The 20,913-nt window shown below is 35.7% G+C and overlaps 1 pseudogene; it reads left to right on the forward strand.

The window, feature by feature from the left end:
- Window positions 1-354: 354 nt before the first annotated feature.
- Window positions 355-20,913, forward strand: part of LOC122755191 — a 28,804-nt pseudogene continuing 8,245 nt past the window's right edge.

Here is a 20,913-nt window from a genome sequence, read left to right on the forward strand (position 1 = left end):
AGAATTCAGACATTACTGAGATAGGTGACATATGTGATAGAGACATGTAAATAAAAAGTTCATTGTAAGAGATTCAATTTTGTGTTAAATATTCTGGAATTGAGAATTCAGTTTGGAATTTCAATTCTGCAAGTATTAAAGCAGTTTATAGTGTTGCTTGAACATCACTTTTTACATTATTGCCACCCATCTCCACCACTGTATTTGTTCTTCTGGAGACCTTTACCCAGTCAGACCTGCTAGGAGTCTTGTTGAAGTTTTGGCACCAGCTGTTCTCCTTATTTGACCTCCCTTTCCTTTCTTCTTGGGGCTTTATACTTCCTCCTAGTTGGGCAGCTGCTTCCATTTGGAACTATGCTTTGGGCAGAAAAACACTCTGCCAATGAAAATAGGAAAAAAGAAGAAAACAAGAAGGGTTACGAGTGCATTGCACGTGCTGTAGCTGTGACCACTGGGAATCTCTCTACCTCCTGGGCAGAGAAGAAGGCTGAAGAGCAATCTGGGACTGACAGGACCAGAGATCCTTCCAGACCAAGAGATCAGTGACTGAGAGCCCCCTCTCCTTCCATCAAAAACCCAGTAGACAAAGAGAATGTTTATAGTATTCCAAAGGATCTGAATAAGCTGACAGTGGAAATTTTATATTTATTTACTCAGTATCCTGCATTCATTTCCATAAACTTATTCTGCTACAGAAGAAATTTCTCCTTTTTTTTCAGGTCAGGGATAGAAAGAAACAGAAACAGAGAGAGAGAGAGAGAGAGAGAGAGAGAGAGAGAGAGAGAGAGAGAGAGAGAGAGAGAGAGAGAGAGAGAAGAGAATAGGGGTGGTGGTGATGGTAGTGGTGGAGAGTCAAAGAGAGACATAGACAGAGACAGGCAGATGGAATATGGTGGCTTTTCTCTTCCTTTTCTTTTTCTCCCATCTTAAAAAAAGACCTAGAAGTCACCATTCATACAGGATGAACATAGGTTAGCAAGATAACATCCCTATAACACTTAGCAAGAAAACTTTATTCATAGTAGGGGGATATAGAGAAGGATTACAACATAAAAGTTGCAAAATTATTTTATTCTATTCAATATAAATTAGACTTCTACTAAAACATTTTCTAATCTGATGCTTTTTAGAGGTTAGGAAGAAAATTGTAATACATTTAGAGAACAGAGAGACTATACTTATTAAACTTGTGTGTATGGCATATGCAGTGAACCATACACATACACAATGTGCTTTGAGGAAGTTACTGATTTTTTTTAAAAGAAATTCTTATTTGTTTCATGGTTTTACCTTATAACACTAAATACAGATTCCTGAAAGTGCATGTTGAATTTGGAACTCAAGCAAATAAACACCAACTTATTTGCTGGGATAATCCTACTTTCCCTGATTGGAGTTATCAGTCCTCCCTTGATGGGCTAAGAAAAGGGAAAGAATGTTATTCTTTTATACTTTTGGTGACAAGCTTTCAAGAAGTCCTGTTTTCTTTGGTTCCTGCATGACATAATAAAAATAAAAATAAAATTCCTGCCTCAGCAAAATTCATTTGCCACTTCTTTTCTTCCTCCTTTTTTTTTTTTTCCACTGTCTCCATAGTACCACAGGATGGCTCTAGAGTCAACTCAGCAACTTAATTAGATGGCTCCAAATTCCTGAATATAAATTACCAAAGACTATTTGTCTTTACTTGCATCACCTCCTTAGTACCTTATATTAACAAAGACTCTATATAGAAACTAAGTGAATACATTACAGTCATTTCTATTACCAGGATCAGACTTTCAAGGACAGAAATTAAACCAGATTTGTCAACTATCATACGTGATCAAACCAAATTTGGTTCCCAGATATTATCTTACCTTAGAATCAGATATGGTTTTCCATCTCTAGAAATTAATGCAAAGAAAAATTTGATGCTATGTCTCCTCTTACTTGGGGGAAATTTTGAGTTTATCTCCCCGTATAACATCAATATGTATCTTCCTTTTTTTTACAGATTTACAGCCATAGTCTCTATGATCCAGCAAGTGATATGCTTTTTTGGTGCCCATAATTAAAAAGTTCATTTATTCCTCCTAGTTTCTGTTTTTTTCCCCTCTTTTTGAATAAGACTTTTGCTCAGCAAACCACCATTTAAAAATCTGATCCTTTTAGCATTCATGTGGCATGTGCTGAGTTAGAGAAGACAATACTTTGAAGATTAGACTGTGTTTTCTCATTGATTAACTTAAGTATATTTGCATGTGAACATCAGCTTCTTTGTAACATATGGGGATTTATACTATCTACTTCACAGAATTCTTGTAAGGAGAGTATTTTTAATGGTAAAGTTTTGTGTAAATATAAGTTCTTCCTTGCCCTTCCTTACTTATTGTTCTAATTAAAGCAGTAACTGTTGGAAGTTTTTCTCCTTTGGTATAACTATTTTGATAGTATCTTAAAATCTTTTCTTACCTTATCTTTAGGGGCTAGGGCTAGAATGACTGATCATAAGCCTATGAAATTATAAAGTTAAATTACTGTATTCATCTTCTTCCAGAATAGATTTTTTGACCTGCTTCTTCTTATGTGTTACCAGGACTTTGGCCTTCAGCTTGAAAATGAAACAGTTCTTATAGTGTTGGACACTTAGCAGTGTGAATCTTTAGATAATAAAAATATTTGCTGAGTATTTTAATTTTAATTCAAGAGACTTTTTTTTTTTTGGTGGGGCAATGAGGGTTAAGTGACTTGCCCAGGGCCACACAGCTAATAAGTGTCAAATGTCTGAAGCCAGATTTGAACTCAGGTCCTCCTGAATCCAGGGCCGGTGCTTTATCCACTGCTCCACCTAGCTGCCCCGTATGATAGTTATTGTCCCCTTTCTCTTTCCAGGACTCTTTTTGTTTGTTTTTTTTTTGTTTGTTTTTGCAGGGCATGAGTGTTAAGTGACTTGTCCAGGGTCACACAGCTAGTAAGTGTCAAATGTCTGAGGCAGGATTTGAACTCAGGTACTTCTGAATCCAGGACTGGTGCTTCATCCACTGCACCACCTAGCTGTCCCTCAAGAAACATTTTTAAAGTGCTTACTGTGTGTGTGTAGCACACAAGGCATCATGGTACAGTAGAAATGGTCAATTCTATTGGTCAGCAAGTTTTGGATTCAGCTGTTTTGAATGATGCTTACCAACAAGTTACTTAAACCTCATCTTCAAAATGGGGATAATAATATTTGTTGTATCTACTTTATGGGACTTTGTGAGGCACATATGGAATAATATATATAATATAAACAATAAATATATAATATGCCATAACATAATATAATATACTTTATATCTGTGTGTATATTTGTGTGTGTATGTATACATACACACACACACATATATATATGTATATGGTGGGTCAAAAGTCACACAAAGGTTCAATATTTAATAACTCCTATATTTGTATATTTGTGTGTGTATATATGTATATATATATGTATATATATATGTATATATATATGTATATATATATATATATATGGTGGGCCAAAAGTCACAAAAAGGTTCAATATTTAATAACTCCTTTATTTTTTGTTTTTAATTTACAATGCCATAACATCATATAGAGCATATGTAGGAAATGAATTTATATTACATGTGAAAAATCAGATCTCCTAAATGGCAAAAAATAAAGAAAACATCATTGTCAAAAAGCTATTAAAACATCATGACTTTTGGCCCACCCTTTATATGTAAAATGCTTTAAAATTTTTGAAGTTTTATGTTGCAGGGTCCAGATGTGGGGATCTCTGCCAATACCCCTTGCCTCCCATAGTGCTGACTCAGCCTGAACTCCACCTCAACTCACAAAAAATTGTCAGACAGTGATTCTTTCCCACCATGGGGAATAAAGAAGGAATAGAGGACATTAGCATGGAAATCACAGTTGGAGGATGGTGCAAGAGAAAGCTAGCTAGAGGGGAAAAGAGCACCTGAAAGAAGATAGCACTGAAACCAAACTAAGGACAGTCCTCTTTCCCAAGAGTTTACTCAGGCTAAGGAACCAAATCTCTATAACTCCCACATGTTTCCAGGTGGCAGAGGATTGTTATAAACAATTTTATGGATTTTTGTATGTGTATAAGTAATATGATCAACAGCAGCTAGGTGGCACAATGGACAGAGTCCTGGATCTGAAGTCAGGAAGACTCATCTTCTTCAGTTCAAATCTGATACTACTTATTAACTATGTGACCCTGGGCAAGTCACTTAACCCTATTTGCCTCAGTTTTCTCATCTGTCAAATGAGGTGAAGAAGGAAATGACAAGCCATTCCATATCTTTGCCAAGAAAACCCCAACTGGGGTCACAAGAGATTGGACAGGACTGAAACAACTTAATAAATATGATCAAGGATTGCTTTAATATAAACTTATGGGGGAAGCTTAAAAGTAGTATTGTACCATTATTGGGGTAGATATGGTTTGATATTAATTTTAAATTGTAGTGAAGTGAACAGATTTATACAATTTCTATAATGACATTAATGTGATGAAGACAGAGAACTTTGAAAGAGTTAGGAACTCAGATCAGTCTAATCATTAACTATTCCAGAGGACTAATGATGAAACATGCTACCCACCTCCTAATAGAGAGGTGAAAAACTCACAGTAGAATAAGACATATATTTTTTGGACATGGTCAATGTGGAAATTTGTTTTAGTTAACTATAAATATTTGTAGAAGGGATTTTATTTTTCTTTCATTCTCAGTTAAGGGAGGAATAAAAGATGATAGATTTTTTTTCTGATTTAAAAAAATGAAATATTCTTTAAATTCTGAATGATCACTTTGCTTACACATGCAAGATATACAAAGGGCATGACATGCAGTTAGATAATATATAGAGGGGTGTGTGTGTGTGTGTGTGTGTGTGTTTATGTCTATGTGTAAGGACAGGCAGTATAAATATTTGAGTTAGACCTAACCTTAATCAGGAGAAAGAGAGTGAATGGTTAACTTTAGGGTATTATTCCTCCAATGACCCCAAATTTCTTCCAGAAACATAGGGCCAACTTTCTAACAATGGTATTTGTCTTGTGGTGTTTTATGGCTGCTCAGAGGAATTTTAAAAAATGACTATCATATAAAGAACAGGGGAGAGAGGTGTGTGGTGATTGTGAGCAGGTTGTAACACATAACAAATGGAGAACGTCAGTGAATAGCTGGCGTTAAATGATGTCTTTACAGAATGCATTCCAGGTGAGGAACATAACTTGTGCAAAGACATGGGGACAGGAGGTGATTCACTGAGTTTAGGGCATTTTATCTGGAACTTACAATGTATAAAGGGAAGTAAAATTAAGTGTCTGGAAAAGGAGGTGGGGGCCAAATCATATGGAGCTTTAAATGCCACACTGAAGGGTTGGGGGTTTTTTTGTTGTTGTTTTGAATTTTATACTTGAGTCATTGGGGAGTTGCTGAAGGTTTTTTTTTTTTTTAAGTAGGGGGTGGGTGACATGATCAGTTCTGTGATTTTCAAAGATTCTTTTGGCAGTTGTGTGGAATCTAGATTGATAGGGAGAGAATCTGAATCAGGAACACCAATAGTCAGACTGTATGTAGTCAGACAATAGTCCAGATGAAATGTAATGAAGGTATGCACTAGAGTGGTGGCAACCCTTAAGAGGAGACATATACTAGGTGTATGGTGTAGCTAGGATTGATAAGACTTCATACATGATTGGATAAATGTTGAGGAAGATGGAAGAGTCAAAGATGACCCAGAAGATGTAACATGGTTGAATGGACTTAAATGTAATTTAAATTTTTTGATTTTTAATTAAAAATCTTTTTTTGGTGGGGCAATGAGGGTTAAGTGACTTGCCCAATGTCACACAGGTAGTAAGTGTCAAGTGTCTGAGGCTGGATTTGAACTCAGGTCCTCCTGAATCCAGGGTCTGTGCTTTATCCACTGTGCCACCTAGCTGCCCCCTTAAGTGTAATTTTAATAAATGTAAGTTGTATACATGGGTGAATGAACTTAGTAAATGTTCATTGAATCGAACTGAGTACAGTACCTTCAATAGAAATAGGAAAGTTTGAAGGAGGGCTAGATTTTAAGCGAAACAATGAGTTCCTCTTTTTTTTTTTTTTTTTGGTGAGGCAATTGGGGTTAAGTGACTTGCCTAGGGTCACACAGCTAGTAAGTGTTAAGTGTCTGAGGCTGGATTTGAACTCAGGTACTCCTGACTTCGGGGCAGGTGCTCTATCCACTTTGCCACCTAGCTGCCCCCAATGAGTTCCATTTGAATGTGCTGCATTTGAAATGCCTATGAGATATCTAGATAGATCTCCAACACATCTGGTAATATAGGAGTATAATAAAGAAATAAAGATCTTGGGAAAAAGATCAACTGGACATATAAATGTGGAATTCATCTTCATAGACATAAAAATAGAACTGATGAGAGCTGATGAAATCACCAAAAGAGTGCATAAAGGAGGCCTTAGATTAAGGGTCAGAATACAGACAGGTGAACCAGCAAAGAAGGCCAACAAATGATCACAGAAGTAAGAAGGGAACCAGGACAGAGCATAGAAGAGAGAATATTACTCCAGAGGAGGGAGAGTTGAGAGTGTCAAAAGCTTCCCTGAAATCAAGTGAAAGGGAGATTGAGAACATTGGTGTGAGTAGTTAAGCAAGTTGGGAACCTTGGAGAGAGCAGTTTCAGTATTCAGTTTATTTTTACTTGCTGAACTATAATATAACATAGCACAATATAGCATAATATATCACATAATATATATATATGTATGTGTGTGTGTGTGTATATATATATATATATATACACACACACAATTGCTGTTACTTGATGAACTGATCATTTAACATGTGTCATAAAATCTAGGCCTGAATCTATTAGTAGAAAAAAAGAAATGCTCTATGTATGTATCCAGTTTAACTCTTTTAATTACTGAAAGAAGGACAAGTAAGCCTTGATGTGTAATGGTCCCTGATACAAAAATTAGAACCTAAAAATAAGAAAGAGATTTGGTTTTTTATTTCATATGAAAAAAATCCTTCAATTTTGAACTGCTGGAATCCTTGAATGGGAGAGAAGGATAGGATTTTAGGGTTTTTTTTCCCCCCATTTCAAATATTTCTCAATATCTGATACAGGAACTCCACTTGGTATACCATCAGATATGAAACAAATATTTGAACTACTTCCTCATAATGGGATATGTACTACAGAAGTTTCATCAAGCACTTGAAACTACACCTAGGAGAACACATGCTATAGAGGCAGAGACTTTTCAAATGGAATGTCATAGGGTTAGAGCTTCAAGAGACCTTAGAAACAATCTAGTCCAACCTCCTCATTTTATAGAGTGCAACAACAACAACAACAACATCAATAACCATCAATGGAGGCCTAAAGAAGCTAAGAAACTTGAGCAAAGTCATACAGGTTTTAAAGAAACACAGAGCCAGATTCAAACTCAGAACCTCTGACTCCCAATCAATGCTTTTCCCTCTATGACATGGTCCGGACATGACTCCTGGATTTGGGTTGGTTACCCTCTACAAAACTTGTTTTCAAGAATCATGCGTAACCTATGTCAAAAATTCTTGCCTTCTCAATGAGGGAGAGGAGAGGGAAGAAAAGAGAATTTGGAACTCAAAATTTGAAACAGAATGTTAAAATTGTTTTAAATATAATTTGGGAAAAATATTAAATTAAAAGTTGAGAGAGAGAGAGAATCATGCGGTATGATGCCAGAGATCTTGAGTTTTGGAGTTGGAGGACCTGGTTTGGAATCCCAGTTTTGAGACTCACTGCTTGTGGGACTTTAGAGAAATGATTTCACTTCTCTGGGCTTCAGTTTCCATCTGTAAAACTGGAGGTTTTTATTGGATCATCACTTAGGTTCCTTCCCAGCTCTAAATCTCAGATCCTTTAATCTCTACAAGTAGAGTGGAAGTGAATAGGAAACTCAATTTGTTTCCAATTCATTTACAACTGAAAGCCCATTGAATGTCACTTATCCTTTTCCCATGTTTAAGACTCCTAGAAGAATACCATGTTTAGTTTCAGATTCCACAATTTGAAGGAGATGGAATCTTTAGTCTTTTTTAGCATTAATTATAATTTTTCTTATTGGGAGTTGGGAGCTTAGAAAGGGAGAAAATATCAGAAGACATTGGGTAGAATTGCACAAACTCTGGAAGCCAGAGGATTTGGGGAGAGAAGCCATTTGATTTGTTGGTAATACTTTACCATAATTATGATGTTTCTTTCTTCTACCCTTTTTCTTTCCCTTGATATTCATGGATCACATCATGTTTGATCTTCACAGCAGAATGGTACAATGTAAAGAGCAAGGGATTAGGAATCAGGATACCTGGGTTTAAATACCACCTTTGTCATTACCTGGCCCTGAACAAGTCACTTAACCTCTGTAGGCCTAAAATTCACCTACAGAATGAGGGGTTTGGGCCAGGTGGCCTGAAGGTCCCTTCCAACCCTAAATTACTGATTTTATGATCTTCTCAATGACAATGGCAAACAAAAAGCTGAGTCTCCATTTTTTCCCCCTTATCTCCCATTGTCTTCCTACCTCACAAGGATTGTAGTTTGGCTTTTTTTTTTCCTTTTTAAAACTTTATTTATTTATTTATTTTTGGTGAGGCAATTGGGGTTAAGTGACTTGCCCAGGGTCACACAGCTAGTAAGTGTTAAGTGTCTGAGGCCGGATTTGAACCCAGGTACTCCTGACTCCAGGGCCACTCTATCCACTGCGCCACCTAGCTGCCCCCATAGTTTGTCTTTTAAAACCCTTGTTAACCTGTCCCCCTTCCTACCTTTCTGGTCTTGTTGCATTTTACACCCTATTTCCATGTTCTCTGGGATGTATCGGTACTGGTTTCCTTTTTGTTCACAAAAAACTGTTCATCACCCGACTCCATGAATTTTCACTGACTGGCCTAAAGGCCTTGATTCTGTCCCTCCTCATCTCTGCCTCTGATTTCCTTCAAATCTCCTTTCCTTGGTCTTCTTCAGATTTCAGCGACAATCTGACCTTCTGCAGAAATCCTTTCCTCGCTCCCCCTACCGTCAGTGCCTTTCCTCTGAAATTATCTTGTATTTACTCTCCATACCTTGTTTACATCTCATCTCCCTCATTAAGACTGCGATACTCCTTGAGGACAAGGTATGTTTTGCCTTTTCTTTTGGTACCCCTAGGATTGGGCATGATCCTTGGCACATAGGATATGCTTAATAAATACTTTTTAACCAGTCTTAAGTTGCAATCATATCTGGAAAAATAACAGCAGTGGATAAAGTAGAGCATTTTTCTTTACTTTGTGGCCTAATCCTGTGGCACCCCAAGGGAACAACAGGAATATAATTTCTACATCCCCAAATAGTTAACAGTTTGGGGTACCCTGGATTTGGTGAAAGCAGATTAAATGGTCCTGTGCACTTAACCTGAAAACAAAGTTGAAAACAGCTTAATATGCCTCATGACTATAGAAGTATTACACAAGTCAAATTGGCTCACTTAACATCCTGTCAAGTGGAAATTTCTATTAATAGACAATTTATACTTCCTTAATATGATGATAATTTATGTTCATAATAATACTGCAAAAGTGCTATAGCATACCCAAATGCCATCAAAGATTAAATTGTAACTATAAGTTGAATTCCAAGTATATTTTAATTATTTAAAATTGATAATCCCTAGGTAGTATTTCTCCATTAAGCCAAATTCTGGTTTAATTAGAACACCCCTATTCCCTGATTGTCTTAGATAGTAAGACTTTACGAAATCTGTAGAAAGCTCAACAATTTTTCTCACTGTTCTTTCTGTACTGAGTAACAACAGAAGAAAGATCAGGGTATAAATTTCAATAAGAAGGATTCTGATTAATTATTAGCCATTGGTCACAAGGGTATTTGTTAGGATAGCTTACAGAAGTGGTTTCTAGTCCTGAGAATCTAGAAATTAATTGTTTAGGTACCTTTTTTTTTTTTTTTGGTGAGGTAATTGGGGTTAAGTGACTTGCCCAGGGTCACACAGCCAATATGTGTTAAGTGGCTGAGGCTGGATTTGAACTCAGGTACTCCTGACTCCAGGGCCGGTGCTCTATCCACTGTGCCATCTAGCTGCCCTAGGTACCTTCTTAATATTAATTAGAAAGATAAAGTAGATTACAGACTAAAGACCACTTTTGTGATCTATTCATTCTCACAATACTCAAATGAAAGAAAGGTGGATATTGCCATTTTTCATATGAGAAAACCCAAAGTCAAAGAAACTAACCACACAGTGAGTCAGCATTGCTAATAAGAATACAGTTGCTGATATTCTCTCAAAAGTCATACTACTATCTTGGTAATGTTAACAAGAAAGACCACATACTGCTTCTTGCTGGAATGGAAGTGGAAATTCCATGAAGTTGTTGCTTCTTTGACTCTTCAAAGAGAAAGGACTTATTTTAAAAAAAGTCATTCCATTTCCTCTCTGTCCTGGGGTAGCATGTAAAAGAAAAATCCATATATCTTCAAAGCAAAACTTCAGGGAGGGATGATTTTAAGAAAGCTAATTTAGGTTAGAAGGCTCTCCCTTCTTCTCTGAATTGTTCTTTAGTCTCTAGTCATTAAAAAGGAGCTCTTACCATATCAAAATGGTGCAGTAAGAAATAATGTGAAAGGCACATTTTGTTGGAATAAGCAGAGCACAGTTTGCTTTGTTCTTTTGTGTTCTATAAGCAAGGCATGAAGCTCTAACTTGATGCCTAATTATGGCCTTGGAGATGTACCTGGGCTCCGGAAGGCTGTGTCAGCAGAATTGATTATAAGCTCTATAAGATTCTCTCTACCTGGAAAGGTTATGAGCACAAGCTCAGCAATAGATGTAAACCAGGTTGAGAGCAGACAACAGGCTTTAAACCCATTGGTAAATCAGGGGGATGGCTACCCTAAGCATGTGAACACATCTCCCTGCAGAATGGGCATATGGGAACAATTTGTTCCATTGGCCATTGAAGGTAGCTGAAGCAACTGCTGTGGAGCACTTCAAGCTTGCTAAGATATCAAAGATGCCAAGGTCATTCACTGCATCCCGGACCATTGCCAGGTGTCCTGACTTTTGTTTTGCCCCTGGACTTTGATGACTCTGGAAGATAGAGTGAGGCTGATTTACACAACTCCATTTAAATTCAATTCACACACAAATCAAGACATCACTCATTTGTATGTGATTGGTTTTTGAAAATGAAGGATGAACAACAACAACAAGCTAGGCTAAGGACAGAATTTTGCTGGGTGATGAGATTTTGGGCTACAACAATCCATCTCCTAAGTCACTGATGGGTCTAGGTCTGTATCAGTAGAGGAAGTATTCTCTCTTTTTAAATTAGGAAGTATTCTAAATGATGAAGTGCTGGGGTCTGTGTTCCAATTTCAATTTCAATAAATACTTATTGAGCACTTATTATTTGCCAATGGGCAGCTAGGGGGCCTGATGGATAGAGTTCTAGACCTGGAATCAGGAAGACCTGAGTTCAAATCTGGCCTCAGAGACTTACTAGCTGTGTGGCCCTGGGCAAGTCACTTAACTCTGCTTGCCTCCTCAACTGTAAAATGAACTAGCAAAGAAAATGGCAAACCACTCCAGTATTTTTGCCAAGAAAACCCCAAATGGGGTCATGAAGAGTTGGACACAACTGAAAAAAAGGACTGAATATTTTGCCAAGCATTGTGCTAAGTGCTAGGGATACAAAAAGACAGTCCCTGTGCTTAAGGAACTCACAAGGAGAAAACATACTACCATTTATCCATATTGTACTCTGTGCCCCTCTCTTTGAGTTGCTATTTTTAAAAATAATTCTTTAATTTTATTTATTTTGTGGGGCAATGAGGGTTAAGTGACTTGCCCAGGGTGACACAGCTAGTAAGTGTCAAGTGTCTGAGGCTGAATTTGAACTCAAGTGCTCCTGTATCCAGGGCTGGTGATTTATCCACTGCACCACCTCACTGCCTGCTCTGAGTTACTATTGGCAAAAATACGACTGAATGCTAAAGACCTTTCTTTTTAGTGTGTACAGATTAGAGGGACAATTTCTGTTTTAGCACTAAGCCCTCGAAGGCATTATTCTTTATTAGGTAGCTTTTGTAATTCAAGCTACAGATAATTTGGAGATCCATGCTAATCTTAGCTATAAACAAAACATTTTATCAGCACCTTTCCTTTTTTTTCAGGGTTGAGACCCTTGAATCAAAGATATTTTAATTTTAAAAGCTCTTTCTTCTTTTGCATAGGAATATAACCTGAGTAAGGAGACTTGCCTTTTAATTCTGTTTCTACTATTAACAATGTGACTTTTGGCAAGTTATTTCACTACAGGGGTGACTAGGCAACGGATAGAGCTTGGAATCAGGAAGACTCATCTTTATGAGTTCAAATCAGACCTCAGACACTAACTGAACACTTCACTAACTCTGCTTGTGTCAGTTCCTTATCTGTAAAATGAGCTGGAGAAGGGAATGGCAAATCACTCCAAAATCTTTGCCAAGAAAACCCCAAATGGGTTCACAAAGAATGAGACACAACTAATCGACTAAATAAAAACAAAATTCACCTCTATGGGTCTCAGTTTCCTCATTTGTAAAATGAGTCATTTGGACTAGTTGACCTTTAAGGTTTCTAATAGCACAATCTACTTCCACTGTGCAAAGATTGTAGGATTGGAGCATTATTCACAACTTTACCAGTCCATCAGCAGTGAAATCAAATGAAACAGGCACATTTCATAAAATAAAATGCATTTACTCCGATAACGTGCTAATGGCAGTTGCCTGCCTCTTAATAGTCTAGTCATAATGAACCAGGCTATTGAAAGATTAAAGACCACAAACACCAGTGTCAGGGCAAGAGGGTGTGGGGGAAGTGGTTGACAGACTTTTTTTTTTTTTTAACCTAACCGTAGAAATCTTGCCTTAACAACAACAAAAAAAGTTCCAGTATATGTATTCATATACAATTTAAAAAAAAAATGAAAAGCAGATTTAAGGAAATTTCTGACCAGTATTTTCACATTGCTCCATTTCTAAAATGTCTGTCTAGTAGTGCTATGCATCGTTTATTTAAGTGTAGATTATCTTTTGTCCAAATCTTCTATGATTTAAGCTGTATATAGTAAATTAGATACCTTCCCAATAAAATATGTATCAAGGCTGCCCTTCCTGGATAAATGGAAGTTGGATGCAAAGAAAGAGGAGACATACATTTAGAAGCAATTTTAGCTCACAGTTCTCTTATTATTAAACAAACAGAAAGTTAAAGGCTGTCATCTCCAGTCCACCATTAAAAGGGTTAAAAAAAAAGTGAAACTTGGTGTCGCCCTAAATATTGTTACTGGAATCATTATGCATGAAAAAGGGACCACAGTCCCTTCGCAAGACCTCTGAATGAACTTCATTCATTCTGTACTTGGAAATGTCTATTCAGCCTCAGAGAGCAACAATAGTCACAACCTAATTTCTTTTGGCGTCATTACCAGCAGAGGAAAAGCTAAATGGTTGTTATGAAAAACCATAGTAACTTTAGCCTAATGATTACATAATTATACATTTTTCTTATTTCCATCCTATCAGTACAAAATCATCTAAGGACATTTTTAAATGAATAGAATACATTTCAATCATTTAATAGGATATTATATATCTGCATATATTTATGCATGTACAGTTTTAACACTGTCATGGAATCCTTTCAAAAATGGCCCAAAGTAGTTTTTTCCCCTTTGTCACAGTTTAGTTTTTAAAATATGCCAATTTATATGAATAGAATTATTAGAAAGTTACTTGTATTGTAGGCATGTAAATTATTGCATTTTTATAATTCATGTAAATTTAAAACCATATGAACCTTGAAATAAAGTGCAAAATACTAATAAGTCAATAGATATTGACAGAATTCATTTAGTCCAGTTTGTTCCTGAACCTTCTCTAAAATACTCCTGATCATAGGAACATTAAATTAGAGCTTGAAGAACATTCAGGAGTGTTCTAGTACAACTCCCTCATTTATAGATCAGGAAACTGAGACTCAGAGAAGTTAAATGATTTGCCTAATACCATAGAGGTAATAAATAGCAGAGGGGCAGCTAGGTGGTGAAGTGGCTATAGTGCCAGATCTAGAATTAGGAAGATTCGTCTTCATGAGTTCAAATCTGATCTCAGACACTCACTGGTTGTGTGACCCTAGGTAGGTCACTTAACCCTGTTTGCCTCAGTTTTCTCATCTATAAAATTGAAAAGGAAATGGCAAACCACTCCAGTATCTTTGTCAAGAAAACCCCCAAAGGGCATCATAAAGAGTTGGACATGACTGAAAATAACAACAAAAAATGTTTGAATGTAGGTTCCCTGCATCCAAAGCCAGCACTCTTTACACTGCCTCGTGCTGTTTCAACTTTTACTAAAATCCTCTAGTGAGGAGATTTTACTAAGAACTTTTTTATGCTTAACACATACTATTGAGATCATTGGACTTAGTTCAAAATTTGAGTTCAGGCTCTGCCATTTACCAGAAGTGTGACCTTGGAAAAGTTATTTAACCTCTGAGGCCAGGAAAATCATCTGAAAAATGCAGGTTGTAATGCTTATACAATGTACTTCTGAGAAATGTTCTGAGGACCAAATTATACTCACACGTATGTATGTATGTATATAAAAATTACTTTTGGTTAAAATATACTATTAATGAGTTATAATAATTATTCATGGAGTTAAATATTTTAATTACTAAATTACTAAATTTCAACTGACAGGCTTAGTAACAAAAGGCTTTTGGTTTTTGTTTAAAGTATAAAATTTATTTATTTATTTATTTTTTTAGTGAGGGAATTGGGGTGAAGTGACTTGCCCAGGGTCACACAGCTAGTAAGTGTTAAGTGTCTGAGGCCGGATTTGAAGTCAGGTACTCCTGACTCCAGGGCCGGTGCTCTATCACTGCGCCACCTAGCCGCCCCATAAAATTAATTTTAAAGAAAACCAGAAATAAGTGTCACTTACTTTGACATATTTGGCATTATTTAGATTATTTGATTAATAAGATTATTAGACGATTAAACTAAGAGGGGGACCAATGTTCTAATTCCTTTCATCTGATTAACACTGTTCTAGGGGGGCAGCTAGATGGCGCAGTGGTTAAAGCGCTGGCCCTGGATTCAGGAGTACCTGAGTTCAAATCCATCCTCAGACACTTGACACTAGCTGTGTGACCCTGGGCAAGTCACTTAACCCCCATTGCCCTGCCAAAAAACAAAACAAAACAAAAAACACTGTTCTAAAATTTCTCTGTAAATAAACAACTAGAAAATTATTCTTGTTTTGATTTGTTCACCTATAGTACTTGTGATATCTCCTTCTTACATGTGGGGGTACTCAGAATAACCACTCGGGTATTAAGGAATTTTATGGGTATCTATCTTCTCAAAATGATAGCTCATGGTCCCCATCTATGTGTCTCCATTTTTTTTTCTGGCTAGCCAGACACAATTAGTTCAAAGCAATGGCATATAATTAATCTATGGGAATATTTTCCATAGATCATTCCCCCGCAGATGTGGGTACAGAATATATAAGACATTTAGAAATCTACTTTTTAAGACACATTCAGAATTATACAGAATACCCTCCCCATGGTTGTTCATTCTAATATGATAAAAATTACCTAAATCAACTTACAGATTCAATACCATACTGATGACGCTACCAAAGAATTATTTTATAGGACTTGACAAATAAAACCAAATTTCATCTGGAGAGAACAAAACATCAAAATTCTCAAGGGAAATAATTAAAAAAGAAAAGGAAGGAAACCTAGCAGTGCTATATCATCAACTATGCTACAAAGCAGTAATCATCATCTCTATTTGGTACTGCTTAAAAAATAGATAAATTGATTAACATAATATTTCATAAACCTAATGGTACCAATTACTGGCATAATAACTCACTATTTGACTAGAAATTTCCAGAAAAATTGGGAAATACTCTGGGAGAAATTTGACTTTTAATCAACATCTCACATCATATGTCATAATAAGTTCCATAAAGAAATGAAAGGAATAGAGAAAGAATGCCTTTCATGGCTAAGGATCGGGGAGAACATTCTTAAGCAATAGATCTCAATGATCATAAAATATTAAATGGAAGATTCTGATCGCATAAGAATACATTTTTTTGCACAAATAAAATCAGTATAATTAGAATTCAAAGTGAACAGTGACCTTTCCCAAAAATCTGTGTGGAAAATGTATCTTATAAAAGTGTTGTATTTAAGATATAGAAGGAATTAGTACAGATATATAAGATTAGGAGCCAAGATAAAATGGCCAAAGGATATGAGCAGGCAGTTCTCAGCAGAAAAAAAAATGCAAGTTATAAAGAACTATATAACATGCTCCAAATTACTAATAGTAAGAGAAATACAAATTAAAACAACTCTGAATATCCACTTCACAGCTATCAGAATGGCAAAGATGACAAAAATGGAAAACTGACAGTTACTGGGGGTCTCTCTGTTACTTACAGGATCAAATACAAAAACCTCTAATTTGACTTTCATTCATTCATTTTTTGGATAATAAACATTTTTATTTAAAGTTTTGAGTTCCAAATTCTATCCTTCCTAACCATCTTCCCTCCCTATCCCTGAGGCGGTAAGCAATCAGATATAGGTTATACATGTACAATTATGTAAAACATTACAATATTAGTCATTTTGTTTTAAAAAAACTTGAATAAAAGAAAAAATGAAGGAAAGTGAAAAATAGAATGCTTCAGTCTGTGTTCAATCAATATTAGTTTTTCTTTTGGAGGTGCATAGTATGCTTCATCATTAGTCCTTTGGGATTGTCTTGGATCATTATATTGTTGAGAATAGTTGAGTCATTCACAGTTTTTCATTGAACAATATTTCTGTCACTGTGCACATCTGTCTGACTTTTAAAATCCTTCATAGCCTGGCCCCTTCCTACCTTTCCAGTCTTCTAATACCTTACACTCCTTCACATACTCTTTCATTCAGTGTGGCTCTGGCCTCTCTTTTGTTCTATACATAAGACACCATCTCTTGATTTCAGGCATTTTCACTGGCAAACCCCTGTGCTTGAGAACTCACTTCCTCCTCATCCCGCCTCCTAGGTTGCCTGGATTCCTTTAAATCATCTTAACTGAAGTCCTATCTTCTATAAAAGTATTTTCTGGTTTTTCTTAATCTTAATGGTTTCTTTCAGAGATTCTCTTCAGTTTATCTTGTATATTTACTATTTTTACATAGCTTTATGCAGGTTATATCCCCCATTAGCTTCTGAGCTCCTTGAAGGCAGCGACTTTTATTTTATTTTATTTTTTTACTTTCATTTTTTAAAACTTTTCTTTGTATTCCAGTGCTTAGCACAGTACCTGCTTAATAAATGCACAGTAGGAGCTTAATAAGTGCTTGTTTACTTGATGATCACACTGATGCATTTTTGATAGAGCCATGAATTTGTCTAGCTATTCTGTCAGGCAATTTGGAACTATAGCTAAGAAGTCATCAAATTGTGTATGTCCTTTGACCCAGTGATACCATTATCAGACATTTATCCCCAGGAAGACAAAGACAGAAGGGAAGGCCCCACAAAATCTTTATAGCAGCGTTTACCATTCACAAGAAATATAAACAAAGGGTGTCCATCAATGGGGAAATGCCTAATCAAATTATGGTTTATTAATCTAATGGCATATTATCAGTCTTTAGGAAATTATGGAAGGGATAGATTCAGGAAAATAAGCAAAGGATTATATAAACTGATGCAGATGGAAATGAGCAGAAACATAAGAGCAATTTATACGATGTCTACAGTATTGTAAAGGGAAACAACTTTGAAAGACATAAGAATTCTGGTCAGTGCAATAATTAATCAGGACTCTGGAGGATGGGTGATGATAAAGCATGCTTTCTACCCATTGTGAGAAAAATGGTAGACAATAGGTAAAGGACAAGACGTACATTTTCTGGCATGGCCAATATGTGAATTTGTTTTGCTTGACTGTACTTATTAGTTACAAAGATGATGGTTATTTGGATGTGGCTGGGTGGTAATAATAATGCAAAAAAGAAGAAATGGTGTCAATGGAATATTTAGTAAATATACAGAAGAGATCAGAAAGAAATTCAGAAGGGGGCAGAGATAAGCAGTTAAATTTAAGACTTCTTTTCAGCAATGAAGATCATATCGTATTCATGCCTGCTCATCTTCTCTGACTCTTTCCCACGGTCTCCTAAAATTTCACCAGAGAAGATCCATCTAATAGCCAGGATCTTCCTTGTTTTCTCTCAACATAGGGAGGGTACCTGTGACACACCCTGTCTGATCACCTGTTATCTTTTGTTGTTACCACATGACCAGGGTTTCCTCATTGTCTTTCAGTTCCTTGATAACATCTTTTTACTCTAGTTCTTTTTAGGAGTTTCTCTTTGGTTGTATGTTGCAGTCTGCTCATGCCTATCATGTGTTTTGCCATTGCTCTCTATATGATACTCATTTTTCATTCTGCAGAGGAAGTAATAATGTTCCATGTGTTGCTTCCATATATCAGTAATGGTAAAATGTTAACATATAAAAGATGGGCATTTGTTTTTTGGGATGCTTGGGGTCAATAAAAGATCTTAATGAACTTCCCAAAGCAAGGCTGACTACTCTTCTCCTTTTTAAAATTCTTTTTTTTTTTTTTTGCAAATATCTTCTGTTTTTCTTCTGTTTGTAGCGCTCCTTCTGTTATTATCACTGAATGCCCTTGGAATAATTTTACATAGTAGGATATCTTGCCAAGATTTTTTAAAAACTGGTTTTTAAATAAATAAATAAATAAATAAATAAATAAATAAATAAATAAATAAATTAGAGAAGCTAGATGGCGCAGTGGATAAAGCACTGGCCTTGGATTCAGGAGGACCTGAGTTCAAATCCAGCCTCAGACACTTGACACTAGCTGTGTGACCCTGGGCAAGTCACTTAACCCTCACTGCCCTGCAAAAAATATATAATAACTAAATAACTAAATAAACTGGTTTTATCTTTCTATTATTCTCTTTCATAAGATGATTTGCTTATGTTTATTCCATTTAAAATAAGCTAATTATTAACAGAGATTCAGTGTCAGTCAGGCCCAACTCCTTTTGTGGTAGGATATAGTAGAGTCCTTTATAAGTATAATATAGTTAATATTGAAGTGTTTATGTTTAGGATATTGGAGAATATAGAGTCATATACAATCTTTTTTCTGTTTTTACTATAAGGAAATGTTCATGTCAAGTTTATCAGGCACAATACCATTGTTTTAAAAAAGGAATATATGATATCCATGGTTTTATATTAAAGGCTCTTGGTATATAGAAATGTTCATGTTATTGATTTTGTCAAGTTCATAATTTAAAAGTCTGGAAATGCCTGCTTTAAGATCCAACCTGCCTAAGTTCAATATTCTAATTAGTGTTCTATGCCGAGGATACTAGACAATCCCCAGATTGCTATTAGTAGGATTAACGACAGGCTCCACAGTAGGGAGCTTTTTGCATTTGTATCTCTAGTCCTTAGTATAATTCTTGGTGTAGAGTAAGAGTTTAATAAATTCTTTTTTTCATTTATTCATTGAAAAAGAGAAACAGATTTGTTGATTAGTGTTTTTCCTGTTTTCCTAGTTTGTCATAAAATTATGAGATATTTTAATTACATTATAATTTTGGTCTGAATGTCACTCAACATGCATTCATGGGCTGGGTGCTGTTTGAGATGCTGAGATTACAAATGCAAAAGAGAAGCAGTTCCTATTCTTAAGAAACTTATATTTAGCTATGGCAATACAACATGGTCCTATGATATGTACCAAATAGGAAATACTAAGTTATTGGGGGGAGGGTGGGAGACAAACAACCAGGGGAAATCAGGAAAGGCCTTTTGAAAAAAGTGTTTTTTGAGTTGAGCCATGAAAAGGATCTAGGACTTCCAGGATGCAGAGATAAGGAAGATGAGAATTCCTTGAATACAGAATCAACCTGTGCAAAAGCATCGAAGTGGGAAGTGAAATAGTTCCCCAAATGAGATCTCTTTAAAGCTACATCATGTGTATATATGCAAACACATACATAAATACATATGTATATATGTGCACATATAAATGCAAACATGTATGCATTTATTAGCAATTTGTGTGCATATCTCTATAAATGCATATGTACATATATATATATATATATATACACATGGGAAAATCATCCCAACTATAGGTTATACTCATCTTTTGTGCAAGTCAAAATTTTTGGTGAAAGATTGGCTTATATTCAGACTGATATATAAGTTTGAGTCTGTCTGTGTCATTATGTAATGGTGTCCAAATTATTATAGAAAATGACTTCATGGTGAGAGCACTATTAGCTTAATCATAAAAATTCTCACATAGCTCTACAAATAAAGTATTAATTTGACCTAAAGGATCCCAAAATAATAGGAAAATTATATAAATATCTTTTTGGAAAAAATAATCGGTAATCAGCCTTTTTCCTGTCTTTTCTTACTTTTTAATTGGTGGCTATTCCCATAATGCTGTGGTTTATGCCCTAAAAGAATGTGGTATTTATCACATTGACACAGCCAGATGGTATGGTTGTGAATCTCTTCTGGGAGAAGTCATCAAGGAGAGTGGTGTGAAATGTGAGGATCTGCAGAAGGCATGATTTAATGAAAACCTAAATATAATTTATAGACGTCCTCCAGCTATTAATATTTTGCTATATTTAGCTATCCTTTTGTAGTTTTAAACTAATCAAAATACATCTCTAATACTGTATAAAGATGAGTTTGGGAGATGAATTATCAAGC

Source organism: Dromiciops gliroides, chromosome 4, assembly GCF_019393635.1.
Source record: "Dromiciops gliroides isolate mDroGli1 chromosome 4, mDroGli1.pri, whole genome shotgun sequence".
In the NCBI taxonomy this organism is placed as follows: Eukaryota; Metazoa; Chordata; class Mammalia; order Microbiotheria; family Microbiotheriidae; genus Dromiciops; species Dromiciops gliroides.